We start from the raw sequence: 17,453 nt of genomic DNA, 5'->3' as shown, positions 1-17,453 counted from the left end.
AATAGTAATCATTATACTTGTAGAACTCTTGACAATTTTTAAAACATTTTCATACATTTTATCTCCTTCAATCTTCATGACAACCCTGACAACTAGAAATGGCAGATTTTATTATTCCGGTTTTGTAAAGGAGATCACCAAGGCATTGTGAAATTAAGGGAACTTTCTCAAGGATACACATACATTAAGAACATATTGATACTTAGCACACATCCAAGACTTTGACTCCAGAAGCAGTATTCTTTTGCATTTTGAAGATGAGGAAAGTATGATTAAAATTATCTCCTGTCTGGGCTTCCCTGGTGGCGCAGTGGTTGAGAATCTGCCTGCCAATGCAGGGGACACGGGTTCGAGCCCTGGTTTGGGAAGATCCCACATGCCGCGGAGCAACTAGGCCCGTGAGCCACAACTACTGAGCCTGCACTCTAGAGCCCGCGAGCCACAACTACTGAGCCTGCGCGTCTGGAGCCTGTGCTCTGCAACAAGAGAGGCCGCGATAGTGAGAGGCCCGCGCACTGCGATGAAGAGTGGCCCCCACTTGCCACAACTAGAGAGAGCCCTCACACAGAAACGAAGACCCAACACAGCCAAAAATAAATAAATAAATAAAATTAAAAAAAAAAAAAATTATCTCCTGTCTTATAGTGAGTTAACTGAAACATACAATATTAGTTTCCTAATTTTCAGGTAACCTGCTTCCAAAAACCTATAGATTTCCAAGAACTAGTTAGGTACATAAGAAAGAATGTTGCTTATAAGAATGAAAACAGAAAAAGGTCATTAACAAAACAGAAAGTCAATTCTGCAAACTGTATTTGAATTTCTAGTCACAATAAAATTTAATTTTTATAAGTAGTCTATACTTTTATTAATCAGCATAATTTTAGTCTATAGAGAAGAGGTTACATAAAAAAACAAATTAGATGTTATTTTTTTCAAAAAATGATATGCTTCAGGGTTGTTATTTACTTTTTAGACTGACATATTATGAATTTACTATAGAGATATAATTAATTTACTTATGCCACTTTAGTCATATCATTTCATAAAGAAGATATGAGTAACATTTAAAATAGATTATTAAATTGAGTTATTTGTAGTGAGGTGGATGGACCTAGAGTCTGTCAGAGTGAAGTAAGTCAGAAAGAGAAAAACAAATACTGTATGCTAACACATATATGTGGAATCTAAAAAAAAAAAAAAAAGGTTCTGAAGAACCTCGGGGCAGGACAGGATAAAGATGCAGACGTAGAGAATGGACTTGAGGACACGCAGAGGGGGAAGGGTAAGCTGGGATGAAGTGGGAGAGTGGGATGGACATATATACACTACCAAATGTAAAATCGATAGCTAATGGGAAGCAGCCACATAGCACAGGGAGATCAGCTCTGTGCGTTGTGTCCACCTAGAGGGGTGGGATAGGGAGGGTGGGAGGGAGACGCAAGAGGGAGGAGATATGGGGATATATGTACACATATAGCTGATTCACTTTGTTATAAAGCAGCAACTAACACACGATTGTAAAGCACTTATACTCCAACAGAGATGTTAAAAAAATTTTTTTAATTAAAAAAATAGATTATTAGATAATTAAAAGCTTTTCCACAGCAAAGGAAACCATCAACAAAACAAAAACACAACCTGTGGAATGAAAGAAAATATTTGCAAATGATGCGACCAACAAGGGGTTAACATCCAAAATATACAAATGGCTCATACAACTCAATATCAAAAAAACCAAACAATCCAATCAAAAAATGGCAGAATACCTGAACAGACATTTTTCCAAAGAAGACATACAGATGGGTAACAGGCACATGAAAAGATGCTCAACATTGCTAATTATTATAGAAATGGAAATCAAAACCACAATGAGGTGTCACCTCACACCAGTCAGAATGGTTACCATCAAAAAACTACAAGTAAATTTTGGAGAGGATGTGGAGAAAAGGGAACCCTCGTACACTTTTGGTGGGAATGCAAATCAGTGCAGTCATTACAGAAAACAGTACGGAGGTTCCTTAGAAAGTTAAAAACTGAACTACCATATGATCCAGCAATTCCACTCTTGGGTATATAACGGGAAAAAACAAAAACACTAATTCAAAAGCTACATGCACCCCAATGTTCACAGCAGCACTATTTACAATAGCCAAGACATGGATGCAACCCAAGGGCTCATCAAAAGATGACTGACTTAAGAAGATGTGATACACATACACACACACACACACACACATATATAAACAATGGAATACTACACAGACATAAAGAAAAATGAAATACTGCCATTTGCAACAACGTGGATAGACCTAGAGAATATTATGCTTAATGAAATAAGTCAGACAAAGACAAATACTATACAATATCATTCATATGTGGAATCTAAAAAAAAAATACAACTGATAGTATATACAAAACAGAAATAGACTTACAAACATAGAAAACAAACTTCTGGTTACCAAAGGGGAGAGGGAAGGGGGAGAGGGACAAATTAGGGGTATGGGATTCATGGATACAAACTACTATATAGAAAATAGATAAACAACAAGGATTTACTGTATAGCACAAGGAATTAAACCTATTATCTTGTAATAACCTATAATGGAATATAAGCTACAAAAATACTGAATCACTATGCTGAAACTAACCTGAAGTTAACACAATATTGTAAACCAACTATACTTAAATAAATAAATCAAGCAGAAACTAACACACCATTGTAAAGCAATTATACTCCAATAAAGATGTTTTTAAAAAGAAAGAAAATAAGACTTGAAAAATGTTGATGAAAATCAATAAGACCATTCAAAATATAAACAATATATTAGAGAAGAGGAAGTGAACTAGAGAAGAAAATATTTTATCTTTTTGAAAGAATGGCTGAAAAACTATATTTCAAAAGTTTTTGACAGTTTAAAGTATCACACTAAGTTCTTCTATTAGAACGATATTAGGACTTCCCTGGTGGCGCAGTGGTTAAGAATCCGCCTGCCAATGCAGGGGACATGGGTTCGAGCCCTGGTCCAGGAAGATCTCACGTGCCTCGGTGCAACTAAGCCCGTGTGCCACAACTATTGAGTCCGCGTACTGCAACTACTGAAGCCCGTGCGCCTAGAGCCCGTGCTCCACAAGAGGAGCCACCGCAATGAAAGCCCTCACACCTCAACAAAGAGTAGCCCCTACTCGCTGCAACTAGAGAAAGCCCGCACAGCAACAAACACCCAACGCAGCCAAAAATAAATTAATTAAAAAAAATTAAAAAAAAATTTTTAATGATATTAAAGCTAACTGCTTATAAAACTTGAGTATTATATTCCCAACTTTATTGCAAATTTCAGGCCAAAACCTCTCCCAATCCTCTGCTATGCTCAATGTTCCCAAGTGCAGAGCCTCTCATAAAATGAAGCTCAAATGGGATAACACATACAAAATTGCTTTTAACCAGTGATTTTTTTTTTTCTTTGCGGTACGCGGGCCTCTCACTGTTGTGGCCTCTCCCGTTGCGGAGCACAGGCTCCGGACGCGCAGGCTCAGCAGCCATGGCTCACGGGCCCAGCTGCTCCGCGGCATGTGGGAACTTCCCGAACCGGGGCACGAACCCGTGTCCCCTGAATCAGCAGGCGGACTCTCAACCACTGCGCCACCAGGGAAGCCCCAAAATTGCTTTTAAAAATATAAAGTTGTATATAAGTATAATACATTATTACATACAGCCTCTCAATAAACAAGAATGCATAGGATGTAAAACTTTAAAACCCTAAACTTCTTTTATTGGACTGACATAATTTTAAAACTCAACACTGAGAAAAACTTGAAAGAACTTGCCCTTTCAGGTATTAAAATATATTACAAGGGTGCCCTGTCAAAAATGCAGATTGACTACATGCACTTACCTGTGTTCCCTTCCCAAACCCACTAAAATAACAGTAAAGGTATAAAACAAAAAAGTTATCTATTAACTGATAAGCATAGAGAAAATAAGCATAGTGCCTAGAGCATATGAGAGATTTCAATAAATTTTTAGAAGAAGGCAGAGAAAGTAGTATCCTAAGCAACTAACAGAGGAATGCTAATGAGGAATGAGTCAATTACCCTGCAGAGTATCTGAAAGACTCACCATTTAGAAGTGGAAGGACGATTCACTGAAGCCTGTATACAGCAGACTGGACCCTGAGGCACCTCCCCGCCCCCTTAATCTATGTCACTAAATGGAAGCTGAAGAAATGAAACATGGAAAGCTCTGGTCTTTGGCAAGCTAACACAGCAGAGGGCTTGGCCTGAAAACAAAATGATTAAGTGAAAGTTTACATGCTGAATCACTGAATTTCAAGCTCTCTTCCCCTTCCTTGCTCACCAGTAGCAAAGCACTACACACACACCTCTCCACTCCTCAGAGAAGACTGGAACATTCTTTTCTCTGAAAAAAATTAAAAGCTCCAGAGAAAAGGAGTACTTAATTTGGACATTCTAAAAGGATAGATCTTTGCCTTTTCACCCTAGGGCGAAACTCACCAGCTGACAAGCTCACTCCCACATACTAAGCTTCCAATTAGCTTTGTTATAATCTTAAAGATAGAGAGCCAAAGATAGCCAGATATCTGAGGAAACTCTCCCTCAAGAAAGACCTCTGACCTAAACCAACAACAACAAAAAAGAAAATATATGAAAAGAAACAAAGACAGTATGGGGCTTGCGGCGGGGGGGTGGGGGGGGGGTGGGGGGGGTGGGGGGGGTGGGGGGGTGGGAGTGGGGGGGGCGTGGGGGGGGACAAAAGAAAAAATAACTCTCTAACTAATATCCCTCAAATATTGTCTTATAAAATATTATCTTATCAGAGAGATAAGTAAAGCTACTGCTTCCATGAACAGAATATCACTTAGAAAGGAATAATAAAGGAATAAAAAAGAATCATTGGGAAAAAAATAGAACAGTTGAAAATTTTAAAACATTAATAAAAGGGTTGAAAAATATAAGAAATATCTCAGAAAGTAGAACCATAAAAAAGTTTTAAAAATTAGGGACTTCCCTGGTGGGGCAGTGGTTAAGAATCCGCCTGCCAACACAGGGGACACAGGTTTCATCCCTGGTCGGGGAAGATCCCACATGCTGCGGAGTGACTAAGCCTGTGTGCCACAACTACTGAGCCTGCGCTCTAAAGCCCGCGAGCCACAACCACTGAAGCCCACGCACCACAACTACTGAAGCCCGCGCGCCTAGAGCCTGTGCTCCGCAACAACAGAAGCCACCGAAATGAGAAGCCCGCTCACCACAACGAAGAGTAGCCCCTGCTCGCCACAACTAGAGAGAGCCCCCGTGCAGGAACGAAGACCCAATGCAGCCAAAAATAAATAAATACATTAAAAAAAAAAGTTAAGGAAATTAAAGACAGTCCTGGAAGTCTAATATTTGTCTAAAGAGTATTGTAAAGATTGACTAAGGGAAGAAATAATTGAAGAAAATTTCCTGTAACTGAAGGACACAAATCTCCATACAAAAAGAGATTTGCTCCAAAATGCATCACTGTAAACTTTCAGAAAAGCAGGGATAAAAAGATCCTGAAAGTTCTAAGAGATAAAAATTAGATCACATACAAAGCATTGGGAGTCAGAATAAGAGCAGATTTCTCAAAAGCAGCAATGCATGATGAGAAGAACCAAATCAAATCTGGAAAAGCAATGAAGGGAAGGCCTAAGATGACAGCTACACAGAACAAGCAGCTCAAATTCAAGCAGGAAGATTAAGTGACTCTAGAAAGCAGATCACTAGGAAACATAACTGATATGTTTGAGAATATTACTCATAGCCATAGAGCAGAAATGTTAGAGCAATTGGGAAAAAAAATCAATGGTTATTCAGAAAATTAGGTTAAAAAAAAGCCAGTATTAATTCCAATAAAAATGAAGGGACATGATATTCAAAAAAGGAGGAATGGTTATAGGGCACTAAACCAACTAAGTTGGGTTTTTTCTTCCAGTTTTATATATATATAAATATATATGTGACATATATATGTGACACACAGCACTGAATAAGTTTAAGGTGTACAGCATGATTTTACTTACATATATCGTGAAATAACTACCACAAGTTTAGCGATCATCCATCATCTCATATAGAGACAAATTAAAGAAACAGAAAAAGACTTTTTTCCTGGTGATGAGAACTCTTTAGGATTTACTCTTTAACAACTTTCAGACAGCATACAGCAGTGTTCATTTTATTTATCATGTTGTACACTACATTACTAGTACTTACTAATCTTATAACTGGAAGTTTGTACCTTTTGACTGCCTTCATCCATCTTCTCTCTCCCCACCCTCCACCTCTGGTAACCACAAACCTGATCTCTTTTTCTATGAGTTTGTTTCCTTTTGAAGTATAATTGACCTACAACACTATGTTACACACATTGTGATTTGCTATTTCTATACATTTCAAAATGATTACCATGATAAATCTAGTTATCGTCTGTCACCATACAAAGACATTACATAATTATTGACTATATTCCCCACACTGTACATTTCATACCTGTGACATTTATTTTGCAACTGGAAATTTGTACCTCTTAATCTCCCTCACCTCCTTCATCTCTCCTCTGCCCAAACCCCTCCCCTCTTGCAATCACCTACTTCTCTGTATCTATGACTCTGTTTCTGTTTTGTTATGTTTGCAAATGGCAAGATTTCATTCTTTTTTATGGCTGAGTAATATTCCAGCGTGTGTGTGTGTGTGTGTGTGTGTGTGTGTATACCATCTTGTTTATCCATTCATCTATTGAAGGGCACTAAGGCTGCTTCCTGATCATGGCTATTGTAAATAATGCTGCAATGAACATAGGGGTGCATATATCTTTTTGAATTAGTGTTTTCATTTTCTTCAGATAAATACCCAGGAGTGGAACTGCTAGATCATATGGTAATTCTATTTTTAATTTTTTGAGGAATTACCTAAGTCCCTAATACTGTTTTCCATAGTGGCTGCACCAATTTACATACCCACCAACAGTGTACAAGGGTTCCCTTTTATCCACATCCTCACCAACACTCGTTATTTTGAGGTGATATCTCATTGTGGCTTTGATTTGCATTTCCCCTATAATTAGTGATGTTGAACATCTTTTCATGTGCCTATAAAGCTGAAAGCATTTTCTCTAAGATCAGGAACAAGACAAGGATGCCCACTCTTGTCACTTTTATCCAACATAGTATTGGAAGTCCTGGCCACAGTAATCAGAGAAGAAAGATAAATAAAAGGAATCCAAATCATTCCTGGGAAGGAAGAAGAAAAACTGTCACTGTTTACAGGTAAGATGATACGATATATAGAAAATCCTAAATATACCATGACAAAACTATTAGAACTCATTAATGAATTTGGTAAAGTTGCAGGATACAAAATTAATATGCAGAAATCTGTTGCATTTCTATACACTAACAAAGAACTATCTGAAAGAGAAATTAAGAAAATGATCCCATTTAGGGACTTCCCTGGTGGTCCAGTGGTAAAGAATCCACCTTCCAATGCAGGGGACATGGGTTCGATTCCTGGTCAGGGAACTAAGATCCCACATGCCGTGGGGCAACTAAGCCCACGCGCCAAAAGTACTGAACTAGCATGCCTCAGTGTGCCACAAACTACAGAGCCCATGTGCTCTGGAGCCCATGCGCCACAACTACAGATCCCATGCGCCCTGGACCCCATGTACCACAATTAGTGAGAGAAAAATACCCGCATGCCACAACTAGAGAGAAGCCTGCGCACTGCAACGAAAGATCCCGCACACCTCAATGAAGATCCTGTCTGCCGCAACTAAGACCCGATGCAGCCAAAAAAAAAGAAAGAAAATGATCCCATTTACAATCACATCAAAAAGAATAAAATACATAGAAATGAATCTGATTAAGGAGGTAAAAATCTGGTACTCAGAAAACTGTAAGATGCTAATGAAAGTAACCAAAGACTTCCCAAACAGATGGAAAGATAAACCGTGTTCATGGATTAGAAGAATTAATATTATTAAAAAGACCATACTACTCAAGGAAATCTACAGATTCAATGCAATCTTATCAAAATACCAATGGCATTTTTCACAGAACTAGAATAATTCTAAAATTTGTATGTAAACGCAAAAGACCCTGAATAGCCAAAACAATCTTGAGAAAGAAGAACAAAGTTGGAGGTATCATGCACCTTAATTTCAAACTATACTACAAAGCTACAGTCATCAAAGCAGTATGATATTGGCACTAAAACAGACACATAGATCAACGGAACAGAACACAGAGCCCAGAAATGAACCCACACTTACATGGGCAATTAATCTGACAAAGGAGGAAGAATATAGATTGGGGAAAAGAGAGCCTCATCAATAAATAGTGCTAGGAAAACTGGGCAGTTATGTGCAAAAGAATCAAACTGGACTACTTTCTCAATGATACACAAAAATAAATTTAAAGAGTTAAATATAAGACCTGAAACCATAAAACTTCAGAAGAAAATATAGGCAGTATGCTCTTTGACATCAGTCTCAGTAATATTTTTTTGACTAAGTTTTAAAAATACTTGTTAGTTCACAGTAACATAAACACTTATTTGATTTAATAAAAATTGTAATATGGGGTTAGATTATGGTGGTGAAGGTGGCCTAAGTCCTAGTAGATAATGCTTTAAATTAATAAATCAAAGCGTAGCAATAAACATGTGATTTAGAAAATACCAGAGAAAACAAAAGGGTTGAAGGTACATGACACTGGAGATTGGAACTGGAGCAGGATTGGAAGAACTGCTTTTAAACATTATAATCCTTTAATATTTGACTTTTAAAGGTAATGGACATGTACTTTAATAAAATGACAACTATCTTGAAAAAATAAGCCTGAATGTGAATCTTACTAATAAAAACAGAATGGTACTGGCACCAGAACCATAGAGCAGTGGAACAAATGAAAAGAAATCCACAAAGAGATAAGAAAATATAAAAGAATGTAGTGGTATGATCAATATACTAATTTCCTATGGCTGCTGTAACAAATTACCACAAACTTGGTGGCTTAAAAGGATAGAAATTTATTATCTCACAGTTCTTGAGGCCAGAAGTCTTAAATCAAGGTATTAGCAGGGCTGTACTTTCTGGGAGACTCTAGGGAAGAATACTTTCTTCCCTCTTCTACCTTCTAATGGCTGCTGGCAGTCCTTGGCTAATAACAACATAACTCCAATCTCTGTCTTCACATCACCTTCTCCTCTGTGTATGTGTCTAATCTCCCTCTGTCTCTCTCCCTCTGTTTTATGAAACAGTATGGACGTTTCTTAAAAAACTAAAAATAGAACTACCATATGACCCAACAATTTCACTCCTGGGTATATATCAGAAAAAAAGAAAAACACTATCTGAAAAGAGACATGTACCCTCCAACATTCATAGCATCATTGCTTACAACTGCCAAGATATGGAAGCAACCTAAGTGTCTATCAACAGATAAATGGATAAAGAAAATGTGGTGTACATAAATACAATACTACTCAGCCAGAAAAAAGAATGAAATTTGTCATTTGCAACAACATGGATGGACTTGGAGGTTATTATGCTAAGTGAAATAAGTCAGACAGAGAAAGACAAATACTGTATGATATCACTTATAAGTAGAATCTAAAATAAAAGAAACTAGTGAATAGAACAAAAAGGAAACAGACTCAGATACAGAAAACAAACTAGTGGTTACCAGTAGAGAGAGGGAAAGAGAAAGGGGAAAAATAAGGGTAGGAGATTAAGAGGCATTTATTTATAAAATAAAATAATATTTATTTATAAAATAAATAAGCTACAAGGATATATTGTACAACACAGGAAATACAGCCAATGTTTTATAATAACTATAAGTGGAGTATAACCTTTAAAAATTGTTGTACACCTGTAACTTATATAATATTCTATATCAACTATATCTCAATAATAAATAAATAAATAAATAAATAAAACCTTCTATTCATTAAATCAGGTCCCCCATGGGGAAAAAAACTGCCACATCTCATAGCACTGATGCCAATGAGTAAATGTCAGATACAATGAAGTTTGCATCAGATTCAAAGAGCATGACCAAATTTGACATGCATCTCATCTAGTCTGAAGCACATTCAGTTTTGGCAAATAGATTAGGTCCTGAAGAGCAATTCCAATAATTAATTAACTTGAAAACATGAATTCTTAAAGGCATAGCAGCCAGATTTAAGGAAGAGGTAGGCAGTTTACTTGGTGCCTATATTATCACAGGCTAGCAAAGAAGACTACTGAAGAAGAGATCATTATGTTTAAGGGGGGGAATGCTTCGTTTTAAGCTCTTCTGGTTTCTATGAGGAGAAATTTTCTATAAATATTCCCAGCCTCTTGCCCTTTCTCTCCTACAGCGAGAAGCCTGACGGGTGAATTAACCACTGGTCCACATTTCTTGACAGGGTAGAGCTAATGTATCAAGTCATAAAATTAGTGAATTTAGTCCTTTTTTAACCTTTTACTCATCACTTGTGACCTAATCAGTGTGAGGCAAAAGTCTTAGGTAAGTGTTTCTAGTATGAAGACCCAAACTTTCCCTTGAGTGGGCTCTTCCAGGTCTGGACTAGGGGACAGAAATATTAAAAGACCATTGACATGATACACATCCTCTAACAGTTCTCTCAATAATAAAGCTGCTATTTCATTTCCATCTGCCTAGGTCTTTGACTACATCTGAATTGGTTTCAATCTCAAGAGGGAACAAAAAGGTGAGAGGTATTATGTATTGGGCTCCCTAAAACCTAGAATGGCCAGGATATTTTTAATTTTCCCTGCTAAGGGGCAAGGAATGGCTGTAGAGAAACAGAAACAACAAGCTGGTAGTCAACCTTCTATAGCAGACAAAAGTACCCTAGAAAAATCAGAGATATATCAGCATTGACCTGCCTCTGGAACCAGTGATTAACATATGCTGTGGGAAACTGCTACAAGAGAGCATATGAAAACTGTCACCAAGGGCTTCCCTGGTTGCGCAGTGGTTGAGAGTCCACCTGCCGATGCAGGGGACACGGGTTCGTGCCCCGGTCTGGGAAGATCCCACATGCCACGGAGCGGCTAGGCCCGTGAGCCATGGCCGCTGGGCCTGCACGTCCGGAGCCTGTGCTCCGCAACGGAAGAGGCCACAACAGTGAGAGGCCCGCGTACCACAAAAAAAAAAAAACCAAAAACTGTCACCAAGAAGCCAGTTAAAGAAGAGATCAAGATAAGGTACCCAATCACCTACCTATTCAGCCTCTAAGGCAGTTATTCCAAGAGCTAGTTATTCCATGGTACAGGGTTATATAAAACTACTTACACTACTCTTGGGCAAAAAGTAGGGCAAAATAGAATTGCTCCTTTCAACAATAAATAACATGAAAAAGTAGCACTATAAGAAAAGGAGGGACCGTAACGTGAGAAAGAGAAAATTATATATAAATTTGAAAAACTGCTTCATAAAACAGGTTTAAAGAAAAACTGCTCTGCCTGTAGATAAATGGAATAATATTCCATAAAAGAGATTTTTAAAAAAGAGCTGAAGGAAGCAAAAGATATAAAGAAAAAGAAGAGGAAAAAAATACCACAGAACTTGAAACTGCATTAGAAACAATTCCAAGTAGAATAGATACTTCAGAAAACTAAGTGAATAACATTGATGACGAGCCTGGGAAAATCATTCAGAATGAAGATTACAAGATAAAAGTGGTTAGATTCAAACAAAGTGGTTGGACGGAACAATATGATGTATAGATTTGGAAGATAAACGATTGAGATCTAACGTAAGAAATATTCTTAGAGAGGGACAGACATATGGAACAGCCAAAATATTCAAGAATATAAAGCTGAAAATTGAAAGGGTTCACCGTGTTCCAAGAAAAATTAATAGAGAATGATCAAGAATAAGACATGCTGTGGGGGGCTTCCCTGGTGGCACAGTGGTTGGGGGTCCGCCTGCCGAGGCAGGGGACACGGGTTCGTGCCCCGGTCCGGGAGGATCCCACATGCGGCGGAGCGGCTGGGCCCGTGGGCCATGGCCGTTGAGCCTGCGTGTCCGGAGCCTGTGCTCCGCAGCAGGAGAGGCCACAACAGTGAGAGGCCCACATACCGCAAAAAAAAAAAAGACATGCTGTGGAATGTTGCTGAATTTTAAGGGTAAAGAAAGAATGCTACTAGCATCTAGACAGAAAAAAAGAGGGCCACCTACAAATTAAATAGTTTATCCTGGCCTCAGGCATCTCTTCAGCCACATTAGAGAATGGATAAAAGTGAGACTGTACAGTACTAAGGGAAAAAGAATATAACATGGAATTTTCTACGTAGCTGAAATACAATTTTAATGGATATATAACATTCCATGTGTATGGATGTACAATAATCTACTTGACTGGTCTATTATTGATGGATATTTAGATTGCTTCCAGAATTTTATTATTTCAAACCATGCTAAAATTAGTAAATATATATATATATTTAAATACATGCAAGTATACCTATAAAATAAATTCCTGGAAGTATAAGGGCTGAATCAAAGGGTTTATGCATTTTAAATTGTTCTCATTTTGCTAAATTGTCCTCCATAGAGATTATACCAATTTTTATGCCCAGTACCAGTAATGTAGGAAAGTGCTTGTTCACTACAACTCACCAATTTTCAAAAATCTGGAAAATAAGAGTAATAAAGGGATTTTTAAGTAATATTAATTAAATCAGTATTGTACTGGTATTCCACTTCTACTTCAGAAAGTTAAGAGAACTCCCATCCTAACAATGAGAATAAACTATTGATAGATAACCTACAAAATTATGTGTTTTCTTAAAGCCAATCAGAGAGCTGAGGATGCCAAAAAAAAAAGCTAATGAACTTAAATCCAGAAAGTGAATAGTCCTGCCTAGGACTCATGACTCCTTTCATCTTTGGCAGAACAGTAGGAAGAGAAGGAAACTGCTTGACCAAAAAAAAAAAAAAAAAAAAAGGACAAAAGACAAGTGAACTACATCTTTAAGTCCTGAAAAAAGTTGGCCAAGAATTCTATACCCAATAAAAATATCCTTCAAAAATGAAAGGAAAATAAAATTTCAGACAGATAAAAACTGAAAGACTTTATCCCACGGAGACCCACACTACTAAAAATCCTAAATATTCTTTAGGGTGAAGGAAAATGATAATATATAGAAACTCAGTTCTACAGGAAGCAAGAGAGAAATCAAAAAGGGTAAATATATACTGATAAACACAAAGAAAGTTTCGAAAATATACATGTGTATCTTTAAATTTCACTAAAAGATTATTGATTCTTTAAAAATAAAAAATATAAAGCATATGTAGAAATAAAATATATAATAGAAGAAAAGATAAAAAGATGATAAATGGAAGTCTAAGTTGTAATACTCTTACATTGTTCATGAAGTACTAGAATATATTTGAAAATAGGCTTTATAAATTCAAGATGCATATTGTGATCTCTAGCACAATCAATAAAAATAAATAACACAAAGAGGCAAAACTAAAAAGTCAAGAGAGGAGAAAAAGTACAATATATTTTTAAAAAACTCAATTTACTAGAAAGAAGGCAGGAGAGAGGACCAAACAGTAAGCAGGAAAACAGAAAAAGAACACCAATATTTTGTGCTTAATCCAAACACAGAAAACAATTACAAAAACATAAGTGGATGATATAAATACTGTTAAAAGGCAGACTGTAAGACTAGATAACAAGTAGTACAACCCAACTATATAAGTTTATAAGAAACACACATTAAACATAAATAAAGATGAGTTAAAAGGAAAAGGATAAAAAAGATATGAGACAAACATTAAGCTTATATTAATGTCAGTCAAAACAGGCTTCCAGGTAAAAAGTATTTTCAGAGGTAAGATGACCATTTCATAATAATAAAAGGGTCAATTTATCAAAAAGACATAGCAATCTTAAATATGTATGTAATTAATAACAGAGCCATGAAATATGAGAAAAAAATTGACAGAACTAAAGGGAGAAACAGACAAATCTACAATCATAATTAGAGACTTAACACTCCCCCCAGAGTAACTGACTGAATAAGGAGACATAAAACATGTGGAGATTTAAAAGATCTGAACAACACTTTCAACCAACTTGACTTAACTGACACTTATAGACCACTCCACCACCACCACCAGCCAAATACAAATTTTTTCCCCAAGGGTACCTGGAACATTCACCAAGACAGACCTTAGGATAGGCAGAAAACAAACAAACAAACAAACTCAATAAATTTAAAGGTTTTGAAATAGTGCAGAGTACGTCCTCTGACACCAACAACGCTAATTTAGAAATCAATAGCAGTGATCTATTTAAAAAAAAATTCCCAGGTATTTGGAAGTAAAGTAACACATCTAAATAAATAACAGGTGACAGAGAAATTTTAAAATATTTGAAGCTAAATGATAATGAAAACACCCAAATTTGTGGGATGCAGCTAAAGCATGCTTAGAAGAAAACTTATAGCTTTAAATACCTATCAATATATGAAAGTAAAAAAGGTACAAAATCAATTATTTATACTTCCACTTTAAGAAGTTAGAAAAAGAAGAGCACAGTAAACCCAAAGTAGAAGAAACAAAATAATAAAAATAAGAGTAGAAACCAGTGAAATAGAAAACAAGCAAATAGAGAAAATCAGTTGGTTCATTTGAAAAAATTACTAAAATTTACATGCTTCTAGCAAGATTAAGAAAAAAAGAATAATATAAATGAGCAATCTATAGTGGGCAGGAAGAGAATGGGTATGATACAAAAACAACTTTAGCTTTATTGGAAATATTTTATTTCTTTATTTAAAATATATTTGAAAGAAATATGACACAATGTGAACAGTTGTTAATGTTGGCTGTTGTAACTGTATTTATTGTGGTAATTCAGTTTTGAGGCTTCGGTTTTTTTTTTTTTTTAATCTAAACTAAATCCACACACAAAAATTCTTTTAAAACCTAAAGTGTTATCTGCAAATGAGTCTACAATAGGAAAATAATAATAATAATAATTACATAGACGGTGAATATTGGATGCAAGAAGTTTGAAAAGTCTGACTTCAGAAAAAAGGAAGAAACCTAACAGATGAATGAAAAACAAACAAGGGAAAAGGCGAATAAGGATGTTATTAAATAACAAAAGCCAGTTCACATGAGGAAATCTTTCCAGTCACAGACATACTGAAAAGTCCTTCACACACCCCACCTGTTGTTGTTAAATAATAAAAATTTAAAGGAGGTACAGTGAGTACTGAGAAAGGTAAACTATAAAGGAAAGGGAAAAAATTTTAATATAGTATGTACCACACAATGAAATAAAGTTTGACAGCACAGTAGAACAAAACAATACTGTTTAATATCTGATATTTAATATTTTGATATTTTGTACTAGTTCAGTCATTGGTATAAATTTTATTTTTATAATAAATATTTCTAATAAAAATATGGCTTCCTAGTTTTTCCACCAGTCTCAATGTTTGTAGTTTTTGGACTGGCTGATCTCTGAGCAGCCACCTAACTCTAACGTTAATTACTGGTAATTAGAACAATGTCTTGCACATAACTGTTTTAATGTCAAGATGTACAATCATTTTGCACTATTAAATAAACACAGAAATTTCAAAGAATACTGAGTACATTAGGCATACACAACGAATATAAAACGACTAAAAAGGTTGGTCATATAAAAATATATACATACTATTGGATGTTTATTTGGCCAATAAATGTATAATTAACTCCTACTAAAGGATGGGCACCTGTGGCTACTCCATAAATATTGATGTGAAGATGATTAAAGTAATATCACCTTACAGTACGTTGCCTGAGTCGTGACCAAATAAATCAATACATAAATACTTAGAAAAAACCCCAAACGATGGATAAACGTTATCTTCCCAATAAGCTATTTCACAGTGACCCAGAGTTTATGATTGCTTTCATGCTCTGTGCATCAAAATCATCTATTACATGAAAAATAATCCCACACCCTCTACTGGCAAATCCACAGCATCGCGGGTTAGTTGCCAGGATGGATTTTTTTTCCACTCTCCATCTTTCTCAGAGCATCAGGTATCTGACAGCTGACATCATTTGGGCATCTGACCAGATGATCCAGTTTCCACGAGCCGGACCGGTGCGTGGCGCTGGGATAAAGGCCTCAGGCAGCGAGATTTGTGCGCGGAACCCCTCGGGAGCTCGCGCCTTCTGCACTTTGTCTTAAACCGCACATTTACTTGTGTTTTGTTTTTACCCATTGCTAGCCATTTAGTTTGTAAGGAAGACATTCCCACTACAAAATAATAACATGAACATAAGCACAACATAAAAAGGAGGTCAGCAGGAAAGCACCTAAAGGCCGTGAGCATCTGCTTCTAATGGAAGCGATCCGCACCTTCGCGAGAAATCACCCAAACAAGCCTCAGGCCCCTGCGCTCGTTCGCTCGCTACCCGGGGCGAGCGGGGGTGGAAGCTCCCTTCGGCCCGAGGGGACGCTGCCACGCCTAAAACTACTCTTGGTCCGATCTGCCCAGGGTAAACCCAGAGGAGCTCGGACAGGACCTCGTCCGGGAGGGGAGGCCGCAGGGGCCGGGGTCCCCAAGGGAACCGTGAAGGCCGGCGAGAAGCCCCAAGAGACCGCGTGCGCGCGTGGCAGTCCCCTCCCGCCGCCCCTCCACCTTGGGGCGTCGCCATGGAAACCAAGGGTTTGGCCTCCCAGCCTCCGCCGGGGAGGGCGCGGCCCTTCCTCCGCCCGGAGAGAGGGGGCCAGAGGAGGCCGCAGACACTCACCTCGACGCCGGAGCCGCGACGCGTCGGTCCTCCGCCGCCTCGGGTCGCGTTCGGCAGCTCGGAGGTCGGTCCCGGCGCCCGTTACCGCTGCCGCCGCTCGCGAGCCCTGCGCCGCTGCCGAGCCGCACCCGCAGCCGGTGCCCCTCCGCACCAGAGCGTGGAGGTGTCGGGCTCCGGCTGCGAAAGGCGGGAGATTTAAACCCCGCGGCTTGGCGACCGCAAAAGCCGCGCTGCCCTCGGCGCCTCTGCCCCGGCGTCCGCGTTCACTCCGTTCAGGCTCTCGCGTAACTCCGCGGGAGCCACGGCTCTCGGCCGGTTCTTGAAGAAACTCCGGGACCCTCTCTGTTCCTCCTTTCCCGAATTCCTCTTCATTTAATGACAAACACCAAACCAGTCAGAACATCGGTATAAGGTACTGAGTGGGAGACCTCCGAGGCGTGCGGAAGTGGGGGGAATTCTCGGCTCCTCTTCTGAGTCCCGAGCCCAGAGCCCGGGTCCCCCGCCTCCTCCCAGACCCACGGCACCTGCCGAGCCCTGGGCTGCCACCCCTCGGAGGACGGAAGCTTCTGAGCCTCGGTCATTCCTGAACTCTCAGGCGCTTCTCAGCACCAGTGGCCG

The 17,453-nt window shown here is 38.3% G+C and overlaps 1 protein-coding gene across 1 annotated transcript in view; it reads right to left on the bottom strand.

Moving 5' to 3' along the window:
- Positions 1 to 17,061, bottom strand: part of ICA1L (islet cell autoantigen 1 like) — a 72,347-nt gene extending 55,286 nt beyond the window's left edge. Inside the window, exon 1 of the mRNA XM_022567446.3 lies at positions 16,836 to 17,061. The gene's annotated coding sequence lies outside the window, so the exon portion shown is untranslated. The remainder of the gene's footprint in view (positions 1 to 16,835) is intronic.
- Positions 17,062 to 17,453: the final 392 nt, after the last annotated feature.

Source organism: Delphinapterus leucas, chromosome 8, assembly GCF_059928025.1.
Source record: "Delphinapterus leucas isolate spDelLeu-1000000601 "Yukka" chromosome 8, BTC_Dleu_Yukka2, whole genome shotgun sequence".
Taxonomy (NCBI): Eukaryota; Metazoa; Chordata; class Mammalia; order Artiodactyla; family Monodontidae; genus Delphinapterus; species Delphinapterus leucas.
This window is presented reverse-complemented; position numbering and strand designations above follow the sequence as displayed.